Source organism: Salmo salar, unplaced genomic scaffold, assembly GCF_905237065.1.
Source record: "Salmo salar unplaced genomic scaffold, Ssal_v3.1, whole genome shotgun sequence".
Lineage (NCBI taxonomy): Eukaryota > Metazoa > Chordata > Actinopteri > Salmoniformes > Salmonidae > Salmo > Salmo salar.
The window spans coordinates 322256-340165 of NW_025550938.1; the positions used below are offsets into that span (position 1 = coordinate 322256).

The 17910-nt window shown below is 50.9% G+C and overlaps 5 non-coding genes and 5 pseudogenes across 5 annotated transcripts; all 10 read left to right on the forward strand.

Moving 5' to 3' along the window:
- The first annotated feature begins 321 nt into the window (after positions 1–321).
- Positions 322–496, forward strand: LOC123740400 (uncharacterized; annotated as a pseudogene).
- A 684-nt stretch (positions 497–1180) lies between these two features.
- LOC123740541 (U5 spliceosomal RNA) lies at positions 1181–1297 on the forward strand. The gene has a single exon (XR_006768423.1). It is a non-coding gene; the product is annotated as a U5 spliceosomal RNA (small nuclear RNA).
- A 2700-nt stretch (positions 1298–3997) lies between these two features.
- LOC123740332 (uncharacterized) lies at positions 3998–4171 on the forward strand (annotated as a pseudogene).
- Positions 4172–4872: 701 nt separating this feature from the next.
- On the forward strand, positions 4873–4989 carry LOC123740542 (U5 spliceosomal RNA). Its single transcript, XR_006768424.1, has one exon. It is a non-coding gene; the product is annotated as a U5 spliceosomal RNA (small nuclear RNA).
- Positions 4990–7360: 2371 nt separating this feature from the next.
- On the forward strand, positions 7361–7535 carry LOC123740389 (uncharacterized; annotated as a pseudogene).
- A 679-nt stretch (positions 7536–8214) lies between these two features.
- LOC123740543 (U5 spliceosomal RNA) lies at positions 8215–8331 on the forward strand. Its single transcript, XR_006768425.1, has one exon. It is a non-coding gene; the product is annotated as a U5 spliceosomal RNA (small nuclear RNA).
- A 2366-nt stretch (positions 8332–10697) lies between these two features.
- On the forward strand, positions 10698–10873 carry LOC123740394 (uncharacterized; annotated as a pseudogene).
- A 691-nt stretch (positions 10874–11564) lies between these two features.
- LOC123740544 (U5 spliceosomal RNA) lies at positions 11565–11681 on the forward strand. The gene has a single exon (XR_006768426.1). It is a non-coding gene; the product is annotated as a U5 spliceosomal RNA (small nuclear RNA).
- A 2708-nt stretch (positions 11682–14389) lies between these two features.
- LOC123740333 (uncharacterized) lies at positions 14390–14563 on the forward strand (annotated as a pseudogene).
- Positions 14564–15270: 707 nt separating this feature from the next.
- LOC123740547 (U5 spliceosomal RNA) lies at positions 15271–15387 on the forward strand. Its single transcript, XR_006768428.1, has one exon. It is a non-coding gene; the product is annotated as a U5 spliceosomal RNA (small nuclear RNA).
- Positions 15388–17910: the final 2523 nt, after the last annotated feature.

Genomic DNA, 17910 nt, shown 5'->3' on the forward strand with positions numbered 1-17910 from the left:
GAGTGGGGGGGCACAAGACACAGAGTGTGGGTGTGCCGGGAATTGTTTTGTTTCTAGGGGAGAGGGGATGGTGGCCGACGGTGGAACGTCAGGAGTGGAGGAGGCGTCCCCGTCGGTCGGGAGTATAGGGTGAGTGTTTAATTTTGGTTATTTGATATGTGTATGGGTTTTGGTTTGTAGGTGGGAAGGGGAGGGTAGATGCTCTCATGACGTTTTGGTTTTTGGGTTTGGTTATTATTGAATAGTTTTGAAATGTTTAATGGAATTTGTGTTTGAATTGATTGATTGTATAAGATTTTTGTTGGGTTTTGAACGTAATAAATATATTTTATAAAAAAAAAAAATCTGTTCTTATCAGTTTAATATCTGATACGCCCCCATCGGGGGACTACATATTAAATGGATTTTTCGAACAGGGAGTCGGAAATGGGGCTTGCTCCGTCCGCTCCACGCATCGACCCGGTATTGCAGTACCTCCGGGAACGGTGCAACACTTTTCTCCCATTGTCAAGGAAAAAGAAATACACCAAGCTATGTAAAACAGCTAGCAGAAGAAGAGAAGGAATGGAAAAAGAAGAATCATCCAAACTGAAACAAGTGCGAAGCCCCCTTCATGGGGGTCCCCGTTTTCCCGCCATTTTACTTAAAAAAAAAAAAAAAAAAATAAACATTGGCCAGGAGAGGTGTGTGTGTGTGTGTGTGTGTGTGTGTGTGTGTGTGTGTGTGTGTGTGTTTTGAGCCCCCCAAAAATACAATCACTTCACCAGGATTGTGTGTGTGTGTGTGTGTGTGTGTGTGTGTGTGTGTGTGTGTGTGTGTGTGTGTGTGTGTGTGTTTTGAGCCCCCCAAAAAAATACAATCACTTCACCAGGATTGTGTGTGTGTGTGTGTGTGTGTGTGTGTGTGGTTTTGAGCCCCCCCAAAAAATACAATCACTTCACCAGGATTGTGTGTGTGTGTGTGTTTTGAGCCCCCCCCAAAAATACAATCACTTCACCAGGATTGTCTATCTGTCTATCTGTCTATCTGTCTGTCTGTCTGTCTGTCTGTCTGTCTGTCTGTCTGTGACTTTTTACCCACAGCCCTCGAAAACTTGGAAGAGTGGGTTCGGGGACCACCCGCGGGGACCCGGCCTAGAGTGCACCGTGTGTGTCTCGGGCCCCGACCTCTGACTTCCATACGACTCTGGTTTCTCTTCATTACGCACAAGCCTTTCGCCTTTTACTAAAGACTTCCGTGGAGAGGAACACTTACGAGTTCAACGTATTTTTGGAAGGGCTTTGCTTCTGGCAGAGCCCGGTATCTTGTTTCAAGAGAAATTGACAGAGATGACGCCGAGACTTTTTGCTCAGGCGTTTGACTTGAAGCCGGCTGACCGACCGGCGTATTTTTCCACTCAAAGTAGTCGCTCGGGCAATTGAGTTCAAGCCCGACGATGACTGGTGTATTTGCCGGGCATTGAACAAATAGTCGCACTAGGATTAAAGAGCTAGTGACCTAACGACGCATTAGCGACTTTTAAAAAAACACACCCGCCTGTCACCAGGGAAGCGTTGGGTGAGGAGGAGCCAACTTTTGCCAAACCGATGAGGTCTGCCGAGGCCCCGGGCACCGGCGGGTGCAGGGGTCAATTTGTGGGTTATCGCTTCTCGGCCTTTTGGCTCAGATCAAGCTTGGTACCGAGGTGCCCCAAAGCCCGCTGAGCCAAAAGGTCGAAGGAAGCCCGGAGGGAGGAAAGTTTTTTGTTTTTGAGTCACTTTTGAAGAGAGCCTTATTTTCTGTAAGGAATGGAGGGAAATGAGCGGAGCAGGTCGGTTCCGGGGATCGGATTGGCCAACACGTTGAGATTCGTGTGGAAGGACAAAGCGGTGGAGCAATTTGGGAGGGAGACATTCGGGAGAACTATCTTGATGGGTGCGCTCAAGATTGGAGTAAAGGATGTCTTCTGCCTCCAGGGGAATCCAATAGAGGGAGGTTTTGATGTGACATTGTACACAGAAAAACAACATGAGGACACGATGCAGAAGGCAAGGGAATTGGAGGAAGTGAAGCCTATGTGCTTCTATGCAGTGACGAACCTGGCGAAGACAAATTTTAGAGTGGTGACGGTTACGATGTATAACCCATACGTGAAAGAAGAAGAGGTGAGGACCTTCCTGGGGAGGTATATGGATAACATCTCCTCAGGAAGGCTCCTCAAGGATTCACTCGGGTTTTGGACTGGGAGGAGAGCATATCAAGCTCTTCTCAGGGAAGACCCAAAGGGCCTGGGAGGCTACCTCCATCCTCCGGCTATGTTCTCCCTGGGGGCTGACCGGGGGACATTGTATTATGCCCGTCAGCCTCCGTTTTGCAGGCGTTGTATGGCCTATGGTCATATCCTCGCCTCGTGCAGTACAAAGAAGTGTAGGTACTGTGGATCTGCGGAGCACGAGGCGAGGGACTGTGACGCGCCGAAGGCATGTCACGGGTGTGGCATGCTAACGCACCTGTGGCGTGAATGCCCGGCGCGTCAGAGGTCATACGCGTCTGCAGCTGGGGGGAGCGAGAGCCGGGGATGGGGGAAGAAGAGGAGGGGACAAAGAAACAAGAACTGGCACAGAGGAAAAGGACACACGGGCGGGAGAAGAAGGACAGAGCGACAGTAGAAGAAGAAGAGGAAAAGGAAGAAGTGGACATGGTGGAATCGGAGGGGCGGGAGGCTGAAGGAGAGGAGGAGCAGGAGGCTGAAGGAGAGAAGGAGCAGGAGGAGGAAGGAGATAAGAGAGTGGAGGGGTCGGAGAAGACGGCGGTGGAGAAGGAGATGGAGAAGGGAACAGAGAGGGAGGAGATAGAGAAGACGGAGGTGGAGAAGAAAGAGACAGAAAGGAAGGAGACAGGGAAGAAGGTGGTGGAGAAGAAAGAGACAGAAAGGAAGGAGACAGGGAAGAAGGTGGTGGAGGAGAAAGAGACAGAAAGAAAGGAGACTGGGAAGACGGCGGTGGAGAAGAAAGAGATAGAAAGGAAGGAGACAGGGAAGAAGGTGGTGGAGGAGAAAGAGACAGAAAGGAAGGAGAGAGGGAAGAAGGTGGTGGAGGAGAAAGAGACAGAAAGGAAGGAGACAGGGAAGAAGGTGGTGGAGGAGAAAGAGACAGAAAGGAAGGAGACAGGGAAGAAGGTGGTGGAGAAGAAAGAGACAGAAAGGAAGGAGACAGGGAAGAAGGTGGTGGAGAAGAAAGAGACAGAAAGGGAGGAGAAAGAGAAGGCAGTGGTGGCGGGACCAGTAGGAGAAGGAGTGAAGGAGTGGGGGACAGTAAAGAGGTGAGATCACGGGTGGAGGAGCTGAGGGAGATGGTGGGGGGCTGCCGGACAATATGAATGAAGCGAGGGGGGTTTGACGGACGAGGAAAGGAATGTTCCCTGGCTGCGCCTCCACCAATAAAGAGACCTAAGAAGGGGGAGCGCCCGGAAAGCAGGAGGAAGAAGGGTGGTAAAAGGGTGGTGGTGAAGGAAGGGCAAGGGGGAGAGGATGCTGGGCCCTCGTGGGCTCCCTCTTCTTCCTGTTCCTTTACACCCCTGGCAGAGCTGGACCTCCCAGGCATGGCCCAGGATTGGGGGATGGAGGAAGGAGCAAGTTTTCTGTTTGGGGGCATGGGGTGCTCGGGTCTGAGTTCGGAGGAGGGCCGGGTGGTGGATTTGAGTGGGGGCACAAGACACAGAGTGTGGGTGTGCCGGGAATTGTTTTTGTTTCTAGGGGAGAGGGGATGGTGGCCGACGGTGGAACGTCAGGAGTGGAGGAGGCGTCCCCGTCGGTCGGGAGTATAGGGTGAGTGTTTAATTTTGGTTATTTGATATGTGTATGGGTTTTGGTTTGTAGGTGGGAAGGGGAGGGTAGATGCTCTCATGACGTTTTGGTTTTTGGGTTTGGTTATTATTGAATAGTTTTGAAATGTTTAATGGAATTTGTGTTTGAATTGATTGATTGTATAAGATTTTTGTTGGGTTTTGAACGTAATAAATATATTTTATAAAAAAAAAATCTGTTCTTATCAGTTTAATATCTGATACGTCCCCCATCGGGGGACTACATATTAAATGGATTTTTCGAACAGGGAGTCGGAAATGGGGCTTGCTCCGTCCGCTCCACGCATCGACCCGGTATTGCAGTACCTCCGGGAACGGTGCAACACTTTTCTCCCATTGTCAAGGAAAAAGAAATACACCAAGCTATGTAAAACAGCTAGCAGAAGAAGAGAAGGAATGGAAAAAGAAGAATCATCCAAACTGAAACAAGTGCGAAGCCCCCTTCATGGGGGTCCCCGTTTTCCCGCCATTTTACTTAAAAAAAAAAAAAAAAAAAAACATTGGCCAGGAGAGTGTGTGTGTGTGTGTGTGTGTGTGTGTGTGTGTGTGTGTGTGTGTGTGTGTGTGTTTTGAGCCCCCCCCCAAAAAAATACAATCACTTCACCAGGATTGTGTGGTGTGTGTGTGTGTGTGTGTGTGTGTGTGTGTGTGTGTGTGTGTGTGTGTGTGTGTTTTTGAGCCCCCCCCCAAAAAATACAATCACTTCACCAGGATTGTGTGTGTGTGTGTGTGTGTGTGTGTGTGTGTTTTTGAGCCCCCCAAAAAATACAATCACTTCACCAGGATTGTGTGTGTGTGTGTTTTTGAGCCCCCCCAAAAATACAATCACTTCACCAGGATTGTCTATCTGTCTATCTGTCTATCTGTCTATCTGTCTGTCTGTCTGTCTGTCTGTCTGTCTGTCTGTCTGTCTGTGACTTTTTACCCACAGCCCTCGAAAACTTGGAAGAGTGGGTTCGGGGACCACCCGCGGGGACCCGGCCTAGAGTGCACCGTGTGTGTCTCGGGCCCCGACCTCTGACTTCCATACGACTCTGGTTTCTCTTCATTACGCACAAGCCTTTCGCCTTTTACTAAAGACTTCCGTGGAGAGGAACACTTACGAGTTCAACGTATTTTTGGAAGGGCTTTGCTTCTGGCAGAGCCCGGTATCTTGTTTCAAGAGAAATTGACAGAGATGACGCCGAGACTTTTTGCTCAGGCGTTTGACTTGAAGCCGGCTGACCGACCGGCGTATTTTTTCCACTCAAAGTAGTCGCTCGGGCAATTGAGTTCAAGCCCGACGATGACTGGTGTATTTGCCGGGCATTGAACAAATAGTCGCACTAGGATTAAAGAGCTAGTGACCTAACGACGCATTAGCGACTTTTAAAAAAAAACACACCCGCCTGTCACCAGGGAAGCGTTGGGTGAGGAGGAGCCAACTTTTGCCAAACCGATGAGGTCTGCCGAGGCCCCCGGGGGCCCGGCGGGTGCAGGGGTCAATTTGTGGGTTATCGCTTCTCGGCCTTTTGGCTCAGATCAAGCTTGGTACCGAGGTGCCCCAGAGCTCGCTGAGTCAAAAGGTCGGAGATAGGAGGGCGATAGGTTTTTGTGTGAGACAGGGTTCTTTTTTGCCAAGGCGTTTTTTGTGTTTTCCAGAGGCTTCCATTTGGAGAGCTGTTTTTTTCCTTGTTTGGACGTGTGTTTTTTTTCCTTTTGGAAATGGCACGTACCATTTATAACAAGTCGGTACCAGGAATTGGATTGTCCAATACTGTGAGATTCGCATGGAGGGACAAAGAAATGGAGCCATTTGGAAGAGAGAAGTTCGGAAGGACCATATTGATGGGGATATTGGAACTGGAGGTAAAGGATGTTTTATGCTTTCAAGATAATCCAATTGAGGGGGCTTTTGATGTGACTTTTTATAGTGAAGGGAAGCATGAAGAAATTTTGATGAAGACAAAAGAAGGGAGTAAGGCATTTCCCATGTGCCATTATGAAGTGACCAACTTGGCGAGAAGTAGTTTTCGATTGGTAACTGTGACCATGTACAATCCCCATGTGACTGACGAAGAGGTGAGGGCCTTTCTGGGGCGATACATGGACAATGTTTCCTCAGCGAGGCGCCTCAGGGACTCCCCTGGGATTCTGGAACGGGAGGAGAGGGTTCCAGGCCCTTCTCAGGGAGGACCCAAGGGGATTGGGTGGGTTCCTACATCCCCGGCGATGTTCTCCCTGGGGGCTGACAGGGGACGTTACATTATGCCCGTCAGCCTCCATTTTGCAGGCGCTGTATGGCCTATGGTCATACCCTTGCCTCGTGTAGTACAAGGATTTGCAGGTTCTGTGGGTCGAGCGGTCACGAGGCAAGGGATTGTGGCGAGCCAAAGGCTTGCCACGGGTGTGGCTCGGTTACACACCTGTGGCGGAGTTGCCCGGCTCGTCACGGGTCATACGCGTCTGCAGCTGGAGGGGGGAGCAGGTGCGGGGGATGTGGGAAGTAGAGGAAGAGGAGCGGACATGGGATCTGGAACAGGAACATCACGAAAAGAGGAGGAAAAGGTGTCGGGAGGAGCGGTGGAAGGAGAGGAGGAGCAGGTGGAAAAGGTGCTGGGAGGAGAGGGAGAGGTTGAAGGAGAGGAGGAGCAGGTGGAGAAGGTGCTGGGAGGAGAGGGAGAGGTTGAAGGAGAAGAGGAGCAGGCAGAGGACGGACACAGGATTGTGAAGAGTCAAGAAAGGACAACAACGGAGAAACAGATGACTGAGAAGGCATTGGAGGTGGAACCAGAAGGAGAGGGGGTAAAAGAGTGGGGGGACAGTGATGTATCGTCTGCCCGGGTGGAGGAGATGAGAGGGTTGGTGGAGGGGCTGGCGAGGGGGGGTAGGGTTACATCGGTTTCTCCTCCAAACAGGAGGACGAGGAGGAAGGGGCGCTTTGACAACAGGGGAGAGGGGTGGTAAAGGGGGGGAGGCTAAACAGGAGCTGGTGGGGGGGATAGGTTTTCTCCTTACCGCGGTCTCCCCGAGAAGGAAGATAAGGGTGGAAAAGCTGGAGGTGGGGGAGGGAGAAGGTTCGGGGCCCTGGGTGGCCCCCTCTTCACCTACTATTGTACCCTTGTCTGAGATAGACCTTCCAGGGATGGCCCAGGGTTGGGCAAGGGAGGGGGGACCAAGTTTCCTGTTTGGGGGTGCGGGGTCCTCGGTCAAGAGCCCAGAGAGAAGCAGGGTGGTGGATTTTGGAGTAAAGCACATGATGCGGGGTGTGCAGGTGCCGGGTGCCGGTCCTGCATCTAAGGGTGAGGGTATGGTGGTTGAAGGGGGGAGAAGAAGTCCTCGTCAGTAGGGTGAAATTTTTATTTGGGGTGGTTGTGGGTAGTTTGTATCTTAGAAGGGGAGGGAAGATGCTCCCCTGATTATTGTTTATAGTTTTGGTTATTGGTTATTAGTTTTGAAATATCCATTTGGATTTTTGTTATAAAATTGATTTTGTTTGGAACATTGAAGGTATTTGTATGGAAATTGATGGTAATAAATATATTTTGTAAAAAAAAAAAATCTGTTCTTATCAGTTTAATATCTGATACGTCCCCATCGGGGGACTACATATTAAATGGATTTTTCGAACAGGGAGTCGGAAATGGGGCTTGCTCCGTCCGCTCCACGCATCGACCCGGTATTGCAGTACCTCCGGGAACGGTGCAACACTTTTCTCCCATTGTCAAGGAAAAAGAAATACACCAAGCTATGTAAAACAGCTAGCAGAAGAAGAGAAGGAATGGAAAAAGAAGAATCATCCAAACTGAAACAAGTGCGAAGCCCCCTTCATGGGGGTCCCCCGTTTTCCGCCATTTTACTAAAAAAAAAAACATTGGCCAGGAGAGTGTGTGTGTGTGTGTGTGTGTGTGTGTGTGTGTGTGTGTGTGTGTGTGTGTGTGTGTTTTTGAGCCCCCAAAAATACAATCACTTCACCAGGATTGTGTGTGTGTGTGTGTGTGTGTGTGTGTGTGTGTGTGTGTGTGTGTGTGTGTGTGTTTGAGCCCCCCCAAAAATACAATCACTTCACCAGGATTGTGTGTGTGTGTGTGTGTGTGTGTGTGTGTGTGTTTTGAGCCCCCCCAAAAAATACAATCACTTCACCAGGATTGTGTGTGTGTGTGTTTTTGAGCCCCCCCAAAAATACAATCACTTCACCAGGATTGTCTATCTGTCTATCTGTCTATCTGTCTATCTGTCTGTCTGTCTGTCTGTCTGTCTGTCTGTCTGTCTGTCTGTGACTTTTTACCCACAGCCCTCGAAAACTTGGAAGAGTGGGTTCGGGGACCACCCGCGGGGACCCGGCCTAGAGTGCACCGTGTGTGTCTCGGGCCCCGACCTCTGACTTCCATACGACTCTGGTTTCTCTTCATTACGCACAAGCCTTTCGCCTTTTACTAAAGACTTCCGTGGAGAGGAACACTTACGAGTTCAACGTATTTTTGGAAGGGCTTTGCTTCTGGCAGAGCCCGGTATCTTGTTTCAAGAGAAATTGACAGAGATGACGCCGAGACTTTTGCTCAGGCGTTTGACTTGAAGCCGGCTGACCGACCGGCGTATTTTTCCACTCAAAGTAGTCGCTCGGGCAATTGAGTTCAAGCCCGACGATGACTGGTGTATTTGCCGGGCATTGAACAAATAGTCGCACTAGGATTAAAGAGCTAGTGACCTAACGACGCATTAGCGACTTTTAAAAAAAAACACACCCGCCTGTCACCAGGGAAGCGTTGGGTGAGGAGGAGCCAACTTTTGCCAAACCGATGAGGTCTGCCGAGGCCCCCGGGCACCGGCGGGTGCAGGGGTCAATTTGTGGGTTATCGCTTCTCGGCCTTTTGGCTCAGATCAAGCTTGGTACCGAGGTGCCCCAGAGCTCGCTGAGTCAAAAGGTCGGAGATAGGAGGGCGATAGGTTTTTGTGTGAGACAGGGTTCTTTTTTGCCAAGGCGTTTTTTGTGTTTTCCAGAGGCTTCCATTTGGAGAGCTGTTTTTTTCCTTGTTTGGACGTGTGTTTTTTTCCTTTTGGAAATGGCACGTACCATTTATAACAAGTCGGTACCAGGAATTGGATTGTCCAATACTGTGAGATTCGCATGGAGGGACAAAGAAATGGAGCCATTTGGAAGAGAGAAGTTCGGAAGGACCATATTGATGGGGATATTGGAACTGGAGGTAAAGGATGTTTTATGCTTTCAAGATAATCCAATTGAGGGGGCTTTTGATGTGACTTTTTATAGTGAAGGGAAGCATGAAGAAATTTTGATGAAGACAAAAGAAGGGAGTAAGGCATTTCCCATGTGCCATTATGAAGTGACCAACTTGGCGAGAAGTAGTTTTCGATTGGTAACTGTGACCATGTACAATCCCCATGTGACTGACGAAGAGGTGAGGGCCTTTCTGGGGCGATACATGGACAATGTTTCCTCAGCGAGGCGCCTCAGGGACTCCCTGGGATTCTGGAACGGGAGGAGAGGGTTCCAGGCCCTTCTCAGGGAGGACCCAAGGGGATTGGGTGAGTTCCTACATCCCCCGGCGATGTTCTCCCTGGGGGCTGACAGGGGACGTTACATTATGCCCGTCAGCCTCCATTTTGCAGGCGCTGTATGGCCTATGGTCATACCCTTGCCTCGTGTAGTACAAGGATTTGCAGGTTCTGTGGGTCGAGCGGTCACGAGGCAAGGGATTGTGGCGAGCCAAAGGCTTGCCACGGGTGTGGCTCGGTTACACACCTGTGGCGGAGTTGCCCGGCTCGTCACGGGTCATACGCGTCTGCAGCTGGAGGGGGAGCAGGTGCGGGGGATGTGGGAAGTAGAGGAAGAGGAGCGGACATGGGATCTGGAACAGGAACATCACGAAAAGAGGAGGAAAAGGTGTCGGGAGGAGCGGTGGAAGGAGAGGAGGAGCAGGTGGAAAAGGTGCTGGGAGGAGAGGGAGAGGTTGAAGGAGAGGAGGAGCAGGTGGAGAAGGTGCTGGGAGGAGAGGGAGAGGTTGAAGGAGAAGAGGAGCAGGCAGAGGACGGACACAGGATTGTGAAGAGTCAAGAAAGGACAACAACGGAGAAACAGATGACTGAGAAGGCATTGGAGGTGGAACCAGAAGGAGAGGGGTAAAAGAGTGGGGGACAGTGATGTATCGTCTGCCCGGGTGGAGGAGATGAGAGGGTTGGTGGAGGGGCTGGCGAGGGGGGGTAGGGTTACATCGGTTTCTCCTCCAAACAGGAGGACGAGGAGGAAGGGGCGCTTTGACAACAGGGGAGAGGGGGTGGTAAAGGGGGGGAGGCTAAACAGGAGCTGGTGGGGGGGATAGGTTTTCTCCCTTACCGCGGTCTCCCCGAGAAGGAAGATAAGGGTGGAAAAGCTGGAGGTGGGGGAGGGAGAAGGTTCGGGGCCCTGGGTGGCCCCCTCTTCACCTACTATTGTACCCTTGTCTGAGATAGACCTTCCAGGGATGGCCCAGGGTTGGGCAAGGGAGGGGGGACCAAGTTTCCTGTTTGGGGGTGCGGGGTCCTCGGTCAAGAGCCCAGAGAGAAGCAGGGTGGTGGATTTTGGAGTAAAGCACATGATGCGGGGTGTGCAGGTGCCGGGTGCCGGTCCTGCATCTAAGGGTGAGGGTATGGTGGTTGAAGGGGGGGAGAAGAAGTCCTCGTCAGTAGGGTGAAATTTTTATTTGGGGTGGTTGTGGGTAGTTTGTATCTTAGAAGGGGAGGGAAGATGCTCCCCTGATTATTGTTTATAGTTTTGGTTATTGGTTATTAGTTTTGAAATATCCATTTGGATTTTGTTATAAAATTGATTTTGTTTGGAACATTGAAGGTATTTGTATGGAAATTGATGGTAATAAATATATTTTGTAAAAAAAAAAAAATCTGTTCTTATCAGTTTAATATCTGATACGTCCCCCATCGGGGGACTACATATTAAATGGATTTTTCGAACAGGGAGTCGGAAATGGGGCTTGCTCCGTCCGCTCCACGCATCGACCGGTATTGCAGTACCTCCGGGAACGGTGCAACACTTTTCTCCCATTGTCAAGGAAAAGAAATACACCAAGCTATGTAAAACAGCTAGCAGAAGAAGAGAAGGAATGGAAAAAGAAGAATCATCCAAACTGAAACAAGTGCGAAGCCCCCTTCATGGGGGTCCCCGTTTTCCGCCATTTTACTTAAAAAAATAAAAAAAAAAAAAAAACATTGGCCAGGAGAGGTGTGTGTGTGTGTGTGTGTGTGTGTGTGTGTGTGTGTGTGTGTGTGTGTGTGTTTTGAGCCCCCCCCAAAAATACAATCACTTCACCAGGATTGTGTGTGTGTGTGTGTGTGTGTGTGTGTGTGTGTGTGTGTGTGTGTGTGTGTGTTTTTGAGCCCCCCCAAAAATACAATCACTTCACCAGGATTGTGTGTGTGTGTGTGTGTGTGTGTGTGTGTGTTTTGAGCCCCCCAAAAAATACAATCACTTCACCAGGATTGTGTGTGTGTGTGTGTTTTTGAGCCCCCCAAAAATACAATCACTTCACCAGGATTGTCTATCTGTCTATCTGTCTATCTGTCTATCTGTCTATCTGTCTGTCTGTCTGTCTGTCTGTCTGTCTGTCTGTCTGTGACTTTTTACCCACAGCCCTCGAAAACTTGGAAGAGTGGGTTCGGGGACCACCCGGGGGACCCGGCCTAGAGTGCACCGTGTGTGTCTCGGGCCCCGACCTCTGACTTCCATACGACTCTGGTTTCTCTTCATTACGCACAAGCCTTTCGCCTTTTACTAAAGACTTCCGTGGAGAGGAACACTTACGAGTTCAACGTATTTTTGGAAGGGCTTTGCTTCTGGCAGAGCCCGGTATCTTGTTTCAAGAGAAATTGACAGAGATGACGCCGAGACTTTTTGCTCAGGCGTTTGACTTGAAGCCGGCTGACCGACCGGCGTATTTTTTCCACTCAAAGTAGTCACTCGGGCAATTGAGTTCAAGCCCGACGATGACTGGTGTATTTGCCGGGCATTGAACAAATAGTCGCACTAGGATTAAAGAGCTAGTGACCTAACGACGCATTAGCGACTTTTAAAAAAAACACACCCGCCTGTCACCAGGGAAGCGTTGGGTGAGGAGGAGCCAACTTTTGCCAAACCGATGAGGTCTGCCGAGGCCCCGGGGCCCGGCGGGTGCAGGGGTCAATTTGTGGGTTATCGCTTCTCGGCCTTTTGGCTCAGATCAAGCTTGGTACCGAGGTGCCCCAAAGCCCGCTGAGCCAAAAGGTCGGAAGGAAGCCCGGAGGGAGGAAAGTTTTTGTTTTTGAGTCACTTTTTGAAGAGAGCCTTATTTTCTGTAAGGAATGGAGGGAAATGAGCGGAGCAGGTCGGTTCCGGGGATCGGATTGGCCAACACGTTGAGATTCGTGTGGAAGGACAAAGCGGTGGAGCAATTTGGGAGGGAGACATTCGGGAGAACTATCTTGATGGGTGCGCTCAAGATTGGAGTAAAGGATGTCTTCTGCCTCCAGGGGAATCCAATAGAGGGAGGTTTTGATGTGACATTGTACACAGAAAAACAACATGAGGACACGATGCAGAAGGCAAGGGAATTGGAGGAAGTGAAGCCTATGTGCTTCTATGCAGTGACGAACCTGGCGAAGACAAATTTTAGAGTGGTGACGGTTACGATGTATAACCCATACGTGAAAGAAGAAGAGGTGAGGACCTTCCTGGGGAGGTATATGGATAACATCTCCTCAGGAAGGCTCCTCAAGGATTCACTCGGGTTTTGGACTGGGAGGAGAGCATATCAAGCTCTTCTCAGGGAAGACCCAAAGGGCCTGGGAGGCTACCTCCATCCTCCGGCTATGTTCTCCCTGGGGGCTGACCGGGGGACATTGTATTATGCCCGTCAGCCTCCGTTTTGCAGGCGTTGTATGGCCTATGGTCATATCCTCGCCTCGTGCAGTACAAAGAAGTGTAGGTACTGTGGATCTGCGGAGCACGAGGCGAGGGACTGTGACGCGCCGAAGGCATGTCACGGGTGTGGCATGCTAACGCACCTGTGGCGTGAATGCCCGGCGCGTCAGAGGTCATACGCGTCTGCAGCTGGGGGGGGAGCGAGAGCCGGGGATGGGGGAAGAAGAGGAGGGGACAAAGAAACAAGAACTGGCACAGAGGAAAAGGACACACGGCGGGAGAAGAAGGACAGAGCGACAGTAGAAGAAGAAGAGGAAAAGGAAGAAGTGGACATGGTGGAATCGGAGGGGCGGGAGGCTGAAGGAGAGGAGGAGCAGGAGGCTGAAGGAGAGAAGGAGCAGGAGGAGGAAGGAGATAAGAGAGTGGAGGGGTCGGAGAAGACGGGCGGTGGAGAAGGAGATGGAGAAGGGAACAGAGAGGGAGGAGATAGAGAAGACGGAGGTGGAGAAGAAAGAGACAGAAAGGAAGGAGACAGGGAAGAAGGTGGTGGAGAAGAAAGAGACAGAAAGGAAGGAGACAGGGAAGAAGGTGGTGGAGGAGAAAGAGACAGAAAGAAAGGAGACTGGGAAGACGGCGGTGGAGAAGAAAGAGATAGAAAGGAAGGAGACAGGGAAGAAGGTGGTGGAGGAGAAAGAGACAGAAAGGAAGGAGAGAGGGAAGAAGGTGGTGGAGGAGAAAGAGACAGAAAGGAAGGAGACAGGGAAGAAGGTGGTGGAGGAGAAAGAGACAGAAAGGAAGGAGACAGGGAAGAAGGTGGTGGAGAAGAAAGAGACAGAAAGGAAGGAGACAGGGAAGAAGGTGGTGGAGAAGAAAGAGACAGAAAGGGAGGAGAAAGAGAAGGCAGTGGTGGCGGGACCAGTAGGAGAAGGAGTGAAGGAGTGGGGGGACAGTAAAGAGGTGAGATCACGGGTGGAGGAGCTGAGGGAGATGGTGGGGGGGCTGCCGGACAATATGAATGAAGCGAGGGGGGGTTTGACGGACGAGGAAAGGAATGTTCCCTGGCTGCGCCCTCCACCAATAAAGAGACCTAAGAAGGGGAGCGCCCGGAAAGCAGGAGGAAGAAGGGTGGTAAAAGGGTGGTGGTGAAGGAAGGGCAAGGGGGAGAGGATGCTGGGCCCTCGTGGGCTCCCTCTTCTTCCTGTTCCTTTACACCCCTGGCAGAGCTGGACCTCCCAGGCATGGCCCAGGATTGGGGGATGGAGGAAGGAGCAAGTTTTCTGTTTGGGGGCATGGGGTGCTCGGGTCTGAGTTCGGAGGAGGGCCGGGTGGTGGATTTGAGTGGGGGCACAAGACACAGAGTGTGGGTGTGCCGGGAATTGTTTTTGTTTCTAGGGGAGAGGGGATGGTGGCCGACGGTGGAACGTCAGGAGTGGAGGAGGCGTCCCCGTCGGTCGGGAGTATAGGGTGAGTGTTTAATTTTGGTTATTTGATATGTGTATGGGTTTTGGTTTGTAGGTGGGAAGGGGAGGGTAGATGCTCTCATGACGTTTTGGTTTTTGGGTTTGGTTATTATTGAATAGTTTTGAAATGTTTAATGGAATTTGTGTTTGAATTGATTGATTGTATAAGATTTTTGTTGGGTTTTGAACGTAATAAATATATTTTATAAAAAAAAAATCTGTTCTTATCAGTTTAATATCTGATACGTCCCCCATCGGGGGACTACATATTAAATGGATTTTTCGAACAGGGAGTCGGAAATGGGGCTTGCTCCGTCCGCTCCACGCATCGACCCGGTATTGCAGTACCTCCGGGAACGGTGCAACACTTTTCTCCCATTGTCAAGGAAAAAGAAATACACCAAGCTATGTAAAACAGCTAGCAGAAGAAGAGAAGGAATGGAAAAAGAAGAATCATCCAAACTGAAACAAGTGCGAAGCCCCCTTCATGGGGGTCCCCGTTTTCCCGCCATTTTACTTAAAAAAAAAAAAAAAAAAAACATTGGCCAGGAGAGTGTGTGTGTGTGTGTGTGTGTGTGTGTGTGTGTGTGTGTGTGTGTGTGTGTGTGTGTTTTTGAGCCCCCCCCAAAAAATACAATCACTTCACCAGGATTGTGTGTGTGTGTGTGTGTGTGTGTGTGTGTGTGTGTGTGTGTGTGTGTGTGTGTGTGTTTTGAGCCCCCCCCAAAAATACAATCACTTCACCAGGATTTGTGTGTGTGTGTGTGTGTGTGTGTGTGTGTGTGTTTTTGAGCCCCCCCAAAAAATACAATCACTTCACCAGGATTGTGTGTGTGTGTGTGTTTTTGAGCCCCCCCCCAAAAATACAATCACTTCACCAGGATTGTCTATCTGTCTATCTGTCTATCTGTCTATCTGTCTGTCTGTCTGTCTGTCTGTCTGTCTGTCTGTCTGTCTGTCTGTGACTTTTTACCCACAGCCCTCGAAAACTTGGAAGAGTGGGTTCGGGGACCACCCGCGGGGACCCGGCCTAGAGTGCACCGTGTGTGTCTCGGGCCCCGACCTCTGACTTCCATACGACTCTGGTTTCTCTTCATTACGCACAAGCCTTTCGCCTTTTACTAAAGACTTCCGTGGAGAGGAACACTTACGAGTTCAACGTATTTTTGGAAGGGCTTTGCTTCTGGCAGAGCCCGGTATCTTGTTTCAAGAGAAATTGACAGAGATGACGCCGAGACTTTTTGCTCAGGCGTTTGACTTGAAGCCGGCTGACCGACCGGCGTATTTTTTTCCACTCAAAGTAGTCGCTCGGGCAATTGAGTTCAAGCCCGACGATGACTGGTGTATTTGCCGGGCATTGAACAAATAGTCGCACTAGGATTAAAGAGCTAGTGACCTAACGACGCATTAGCGACTTTTAAAAAAAACACACCCGCCTGTCACCAGGGAAGCGTTGGGTGAGGAGGAGCCAACTTTTGCCAAACCGATGAGGTCTGCCGAGGCCCCGGGACCCGGCGGGTGCAGGGGTCAATTTGTGGGTTATCGCTTCTCGGCCTTTTGGCTCAGATCAAGCTTGGTACTGCGGTGCCCCAGAGCTCGCTGAGTCAGAAGGTCGGAGGTAGGAGGGCGATAGTTTTTTGTTGAGTGAAAAACTTTTTCCATTTTTGCTACTTTATTTTTTGGGCTTCTTTTAAGAGAGCATTTTTGGTTTTGAGGAGCGTGTCATTGTCCAGGACGGAAATGGCACGCTACTCTTCCAACAAGGTGATGCCTGGTACCGGGATGGCAAATACGGTGAGATTCGCTTGGAGGAATAAAGAAATGGAACAGTTTGGAAGAGAGACATTCGGGAGAACCATTTTAATGGGGATCCTGAATTTGGAAGTGAAGGACGTGCTATGCCTCCAAGCGAATCCCATGGAGGGAGCTTTTGACGTGACACTGCACAAAGAGGAGAAGCATGAAGAGGTACTAAGGAAGGCAAGAGAGGTTGGGAAAGAAGGACCCCTGTGCCATTACGAGGTGACCAGCCTGGCTAAGAACAATTTCAGGGTGGTCACCGTCACTATATATAACCCACATGTAAAGGATGAGGAGGTGAGGGCCTTTCTGGGGAGATATGTTGATAATGTCTCCTCAGCGAGGCACCTCAGGGACTCCCTGGGATTCTGGAACGGGAGGAGAGGGTTCCAGGTCCTTCTCAGGGAGGACCCGAAGGGTTTGGGTGGCTACCTCCATCCCCCGGCGATGTTCTCCCTGGGGGCTGACAGGGGGACATTGTTTTATGCCCGTCAGCCTCCGTTCTGCAGGCGTTGTATGGCCTACGGTCATATCCTGGCCTCGTGCAACACCAGAAAGTGCAGGTTCTGTGGGTCGGGAGAGCACGAGGCCAAGGATTGTGACGAGCCCAAGGCTTGCCACGGGTGTGGCTCGTCAACACACCTGTGGCGTGATTGCCCGGCTCGTCAAAGGTCGTACGCGTCTGCAGCTGGAGGGGGAACGGGGGATGGGGGAAGAAGAGAAAGAAAGGGACCGGAAGACAGTGATGGCACAGGGGAAAAGACTGGACGGGAAGAGGACGGGAGGAAGGAGGCTGCGAGAGGAGAGAGGCAAGGACAAAAGAAGGCTGGAACAAAAGGAGAGGAGGGGAAGGTGGTGGAAGGAGGTGAAGGAGAAGAGGAGAAGGAGACTGGGACAGTAGAGAGAGCAGAGGTGGAGGAGGGAACGGCGACGGAAATGGAGGAGATGGGACCAGAAGAAGGAGCTGAGAAGAAAGGAGGAGTGAAGGAGTGGGGGGACAGTATGTCAAGCGCCCTCATTGAAGAGATGAGGGGGATGGTGGAGGAGCTGGCAGGGAGGGGGGAGTGGTGTCTCCCGATACCTCCAACGCAAAGAAGAAAGGGAAGAGGAGGAGCGGCTCGACAGGCTGTGGGGGAGGGGGCAAGCGAGGGATGGGGAGGGAAGGACGCCCTTGTCCTCGCTGTTTTCCTCGGGCCCTCAACATCTGGCGGAGGGAGACTCCCAGGGAGTGGAGCTGGGCTGGGTGTCTGAGGGGGGATCTCAACTCCTGCTTGGGGAGTTGGGGTCCCCTGCTCTAGACCTCAGTCCAGCAGCCTACAGGGAGAGAGGAACGGAGGGTGTTGGTGGGGAACCCAGGATGCAGGGAACTCCAAGGCCTAACACCATGCCTGCATCCTGGGTTGGAGAGATGGAGGAGGACGGGGGGACGTCAGGAGAGGAGAAGACGTCCCCGCCGGATGAGGAGAAGCAGGGGAGCATTGGGTGAGTCTCCTGTTTTTTGGTTAATTTGGGGTTTGCATTTCATTGATGTAAGGTTTTATAATTTATTTTTAAATGAAATTTTCTGTTAATATTTTTAGTTTAAATGTAAGGGGTTTAAGGGATTTTGTTAAGAGGAGGGCGGTATTTAGTTTTTTGGAAGGGGTGGGTTTTGATGTTTGTTTTTTACAGGAGGTTCACCTGAGGGATGGAGGGGATGTCATCAGGTTTAGTAGGGAGTGGGATAAGGGGGAGTCAGTTTGGGGTATAGGTGGGGTGCATTCTACAGGGGTGGGGATTTTGTTTGGGAATAGGGAGGTGAAGGTGGAGGGATCCTTTGTTGTAATGCAGGGGAGGGTGTTGGGGGTGGATGTCACTTTTAGGGATAGTAGGTATAGGTTAGTGGTGGTGTATGGGCCACAGGTGGCGGCAGACAGG